Source organism: Tenrec ecaudatus, chromosome 2 (genome assembly GCF_050624435.1).
Source record: "Tenrec ecaudatus isolate mTenEca1 chromosome 2, mTenEca1.hap1, whole genome shotgun sequence".
NCBI lineage: Eukaryota > Metazoa > Chordata > Mammalia > Afrosoricida > Tenrecidae > Tenrec > Tenrec ecaudatus.
This window is the reverse complement of record NC_134531.1, coordinates 42,301,030-42,307,148: the sequence shown is the minus strand read 5'-3', so window position 1 is coordinate 42,307,148 and position 6,119 is coordinate 42,301,030. Positions and strand designations below refer to the sequence as shown.

General features: G+C 48.3%; 1 pseudogene; it reads right to left on the bottom strand.

Annotated features, from left to right (window-relative positions):
- Window positions 1–870: 870 nt before the first annotated feature.
- On the bottom strand, window positions 871–3,362 carry LOC142439962 (serine/threonine-protein phosphatase 6 catalytic subunit pseudogene; annotated as a pseudogene).
- Window positions 3,363–6,119: the final 2,757 nt, after the last annotated feature.

Here is a 6,119-nt window from a genome sequence, read left to right as displayed (position 1 = left end):
ATGCCCAGACCACTGGCCTCCCAGCACACCGTGTGGCAGAAACTGATCCCCTGGTGTTTGCAAGGGATTCTATTGGGAAGAAAAGGCCAGGGGCAGAAAGACAAGATGCAGGTGCTACGAGTCCATCCTGTCTGACATCGACGCTCTAGGACCCACTACCAGACACCGAGATGCCAAACTCCAGGCCCTGGATGCCATTCAGACCCACAGGTTCCCTGTGGGGCAGCGTGAAAACCACCCCTGCCCTGAACTGTTTCCTTTTTTTCCTTCCTTCCTTCCTCCCTCCTTTCTTTGTGTAGCCCTTTAGACCAATTTCTTTCATGTCCATTTAAAATACCATCCAACAAAGACAGTGACATTTACAGCTGGGACAGGGATGCGCAGCTCGAGGCATTTGCAGTCCATCGTGTCCACTGAACAACAACTTTGCTGCTGAAGCTGCTCAAACCTTAGCAAACGAAACCAAAAGGCGGATGAAGCCAAAGGAGAATTGCGGTGGAGTGTGTTCTGTCCATGGATGTTTTAAACAAAGGGAACACAGCCTGTCCGCGCCCTCCAGTAGTAGGTAAGCAGGAGCCCCATGCAGCCGGATATTAAGACATTCCTCAAGTCTTCTCCAGTGAGACCAGGTGGCGATGGATGAGGGAGAACACACAGAAAAACATTGCGAGAGACACCATGACAAAAAACAATTTAAAATAGAAAAAGGCAGGAACAAGGATTTCAGCAGCAACCTGCTGAATAAAGTGTGTTGCTGAGGGTGATACACGGAAAGTCAGGGTAGAAGAGGGCAGGAAAATGGGTCAGCAGGTGGAGAAAGCCTCAAATAAGATACAGCGGGGCGCTGTCCCAGGACCAGCACATTCAGAATCAGAACCACCAGGGTATCTTTGGTTCTCTTGTACGTGCCTCATTGAAGAACACGATCCGACAACGTTTCCACAGCGATAGCAGTGATTAGGGGCAAACCAGACTGCTACCGGCTTCTCATCAAACACCAATTTATAGCCTTCGCGCACACGCAATAAGAACAAACTCATGTGCGAAACTTCACTCCAAAAAGCCAGCCGGCTGCTCGGGGACTGATTGATTGTCCAAGTATCTCCATCCGCAGGATATGACCAAACCGGGTCACAAATGCTTCTTTCTGAGGAATTTCCTGATTCCATTGTCCGAATTTGATCCAGTCTTTTGATATCTGGAGATAAACCCCACGAACACGCAAAATCTGCTCATCTATTGAGGCTACCGCTGTGCGCCTGTCAGAGATGCGGGTCCAACAACCGCAGGCATCAGATTTTCCGTATTGGGTTTGACACTCATCACTGAATCCACACACCCGGGTTATGTGTCTGCTTTCGTCATTTCCCGGTAAGAGCATGGCAGGATCAGGCCTTTTAGCTTTCAGTACAAGAAGATAAGGGAAGGTCTCCAAACTACAGTAACCTCTGTCTACGTCATCACCCAGAAGTGTGTCGTTTGTGTCAGGAACCTGACCTCCAGTTCGGAGTAGGTCACAGAGGTCATAACCCTGTGCACGCAGGTCTCCACATACTGGCTGACCATGAGACTTCCGAGGAGGTCACGACATAGCGCTCAGCGCTCAGGCCGTTGTCTGGGAGGCACAAATGCACAGTTGTGCTCTCTCTACCCGCTTGCCAGGTCTCAGGGCGCCGTCTAGAAATAACAAGCCAAAAAGACGGCGGCGACAGCGGCGGAGGCTCCCTAACCGGGCTCAGGAGCAGAAAATCTCCTCTTTGTCCCGTGTAGCTCCTGGTGGTTTTCACCGCTGGGCAAGGGGTTAGCAGAAAACACACTTTCCCATCTCAGTCGCCCCCGTTGCATTAGGTTGAGTTGTGCAGAGCAAGGAAACCAGGAACACTGGCAGATGCGGAAGAGCTTCAAACCAAGAAGCCATTTCACATCGAGGGGGCATCCCAGGAACGAGCTACTTACGGGGCAGTATGGCACGGAGGAAGCACACCACGTGCCTCCCGTGCTTTAATGCGCCCCCACGGCCCCCTCCACTGTCACGACCCTAGTCCTGTCTCACAAATCTGGCTAGACCAAGTATGTCCAGTGCTGCAGATAAGCGTGCTGGGCACACAGCATCCAGCACAGAATAACCCCTCACCACCAAAATGGAGAGAAGGTGTGGGGAAGGTGTGGGGAGAAGGTGAAGAAAGGGATAACTGATCGCAATGATCGACGTACACGTCCCTCCAAGGGGGATGAACAACAAAACGGAGGTGAACGGAGACAGCAGATGGTGAAAAATAAAAATAATTTATTACTTATCAAGGGTTCAAGAGGGCGGAAAAGTGGGGTGGGGGGTGAAAGAGCTGATACCAAGGGCTCAAGGAGAAAGAATGTTTTGGAAATGATGATGGCAACATCTGTACAAATGTGCTTGATACAATTGATGTCTACATTGTGATAAGAGCTGTAAGAGCCCCCTTAAAGTGATTTATTAAAACCAATGAATAAGAAGGCATCCCAACCCAGTCCAACCCCATAGGTCCCTAGTCCGAAGATTAACGTGGTGTCTTCAAGCTGAAGTATCTGCAGGCAGATGGCAAGGAAAGGTGCATTGAATGTCCCAGGTAGATGGCAGTCCTGTGGGTGCAGAGTCTCATGTTTCCGAAGTCGGTGGAAACCTGGCATCTCGCTGGCAGCTCACAGGGCGAGGGCCTCCTGGCCCCCTCAGGCAGAATCACAAGAAGCAAGCTGGAAGGGCGGCTGAGGGAGGCAGCACCAGGACCAGACGCAGCCGAAAGTCCGAAATGTTTCACAGGGGCAGACAGGCCCACCTAGCTCCCACGGGCATGCGCAGCGCAGGTCACATGTGCGTCATCGGACTGGAGCAGAGAGTGTGTCAGAGAAGCGCAAGTATAGGGTGGTTGGGCCTGGGGACCAAGAGGCCTGAATCCACATGTCAGCGTGTCCTCAAAGAAGCTGACCCCAGCCTTTCACTCCTCAAGTGGCTGCTGTGATTTCTGGAAGCATTCCGTGGGTGGGACTTCTCACTTGTCCTCAGTGCAGGGAGCATCCTGCTCCGGTTCCCTGGAGTTCACCGGTGGGCTCTCTGCTGGCATCCGCGGGGCTGCCTCTGGCTCCTCGTGGGTCTTGGGCTTCTGGGGGCCGTGCAGTGGGCAATCCAACCAAAGAAACCCGCAGGGAAAGGAGGGCAGTCGGCAGGCCAATTTCTGGGCGTGCCAAGACACTTGGCCCAGCTCTGGATAGAAAGGGAGTGGCTGGGGCACAGACTGCCCTGGGCTCAAGGTGAGAGTGACCTGGCGCCCTGGCTGCTCCTCTGTAGAATCCCAGGCTTGTCGCACACAGACAGGACCGGACAGCGCCATCACCACGTTGTCACTGCAGGAGATGGGAGGTCTGAAATGCACGAGTTGCCAGACAGCTGCCTTTTATACTCATCTGCCACCTATCACAGAGCTGATAGGTGAAGCTGCGTGGTGACATCATCCTAGGAGCCAATGGCCTTGTGGTCAGGTTCCAAGAGATGTTGTAAACCAGAATCAGCCAGCAGAGTAGATACCATTGAAGTCTATAGGCCACTGCCTGGATGCCTGGTAGCAGTGAAAGAGGACCTTTGAAATAGAGCTCTTGCCATTGGTTGATGGGCCCAGACTCACAGTCAAGCCCTGGGCAGAACAGACCACTCCTTCCAGGGCTGTAATTTGTAAGGGAGCAGAAAGCCTCATCTTAAAAAATAAATAAATAAAAAAGAAAGCCTCATCTTTCTCCCAAAGATTGGCTGCTGGATTCAAACTGCTGACCTTGCACAGTCCAGACAGATCGTGTTTCTCTCTACAACAGGGTTGATAAGGGTAACAGAAGACTCCATAGCACCCATCATCATCAACACCTGGTAGAAATCAGGTTCCTGCTCTCAATCTCACTGCTTTACAAAAAACGTATCCCCTCCAAAAAGCAAAAAGGTTACAAAAGGAGAGGTTCCTCTCTGACTGCTCCGTATGGTTTCTTCAATCACCAGACGTTTGGCTCCTTTTGGTATATTTGTTCCAATTAAAGATTCAAGACTATAACTCTATGATGATCTATGAAGGATTCTAGCACAAGAAAGATCCTAAATTAAAATATCCTTTATACATAATCCTTTTTAAAATGGGCTAAGATACCAAAGAGACAATAAATCTCCAGTGTAACTTCAGAAGAATGTATTAATTTTTAAACAAACAAAAGGATGGGATAAACACAGGATCTTTGTGATGGAGATCATTAGCAGGAAGTGATTTTTTGTTTTTTGTTTATTATTTTATTGGTTCATAATCCACATATCATACAACTCACTCGTCAGTCATATCAGGAGGAATTATCCTATTGATCATTCCCCTCACTACCCCATGATTATCAATCATTACCCCAAACAATTATAGAACATTTTCTTTTCCTTTTTTTATGTTTAAATCTTTTCAAAAAATGAGTTGGGTAATCACAATCCATTCTAGTGTTCCTACCCCCTCCCATATACATTGTTTGTTCTCCAATCCCCTCACCCTCCCTATTCTGTACCCTCAACCCCTACGGCCTCTATACACCCTTGTCTCAGTTTTTATCTCTATGGGTCTACTCCTGTGTTTCACAAACTGGAAAACCCAACAGAAACAATAGAATCAGAAACAAAGTAAAGTGGTAAGATTACATATTAATACAAAGATAAAAATACAATTAATGAGTAAGAATGAAAATACATCATCAGTATTTAAATGACCCGGGAAGACTCCAGACATATTCTGATTGTCTGCTTTCTTTACCAGACTTATTAGCAGGAAGTCTTGATGACATCCATGGGTCTTCAGAGACTTGCAGATGCAGAAGGAACCTAGTAGGGCAAAGGAGGCCTTCACAAAAGCATCAGTGGCCGCAGATCCCTTCATCCCAGTGACAGATAGGACCCACCTGCACAAGATGGAGGAGTGACAGTAATCCTCTGTCACGCCCACTCTGCCTGCGGGCAAAACTATTCAAGCTGTGGACATGGTCCCTTGGGATTCAATGGAGACTGAATGTATCTGGAGATTCATAAATGGATTTAGGGCTTCCACTGTCAACCCACAAGGGCATCTCTCCGCTGTCCTTTTCGTCCCTAGGATTTATCATTGGCTAGATGGCAGGTAGATGGTGAGTTGTAGCCATTTGCACACTAGTGCTCAGAAATTTCAGGTCTAATATCGTCTGAAATAGGACAAAGAGAAACTATCCACAAGAAGTCGACCATGAGTGTGAAGCCATAACGATGTCCAAAGGTTCCTTGCCATGTGGCTTAATGTTGTCCATAGTCACTGGGTTAATGTCAACACATGTTAGGTGCCACCTAGTCCGTTCCCACCCATAGTGACCCTATGCCCAACAGAAGGAAACACACGGTAGTATGTCAGCCATACAATTGTTCCTGTCTGAGCCCAATGTTGCAGCCATGATGTCAATCCATCCTTCCTCTTTTTTGCTGCACTTCCACTTTTACAAGCGCTTTTTCCTTCTATAGGGACTGGTCTCAGGCATAAGAACAGCTGCCAAGGGTCGGGCAGGACCATGCAGTGTGTTTTTCTGTGGTACACTGGGTCCCTGTGGGTTGGGACAGAATAGATGGCATCTAACAAAAACCACAGACTTAAATACACACACACTCACACTTCATCCCCATATCATAAAAACATTAAGAACAACAAATATTAATTCAAGTAATTGCTAATTCAAATACTGTTTTTGATCTTATATCTGAGATCTTGGAACTTTCAACTTAAAGCCATCAGGACTCTCCTTTCAAAACAGTTTATTGAAAAGATCAGTCACCACCCAATCTAATCCATCTTCTTTGGGACAGAGGAGGAGTTCCAAGGGTAAAAAGTCCCTAATGCTTTGGGGCTTTTTCTCAGCCCCAACACTCCCTTGCTGCTGGCCTAGGAACGGAAGGCAGGGACCAGCTTTCCCTTCCTGTGTCACGCAGTCTTAGGATTCTATTGAGAAAGTGCTGGGTCACAGATTCCTCTGTGTCTGACCTGAGAAGATCTCAGATTCAGGTGGCTTCATTGTCCCCAGGCTGGGGGAGCCCTCCTGCAGCTGTTCTCGTTTTAAGC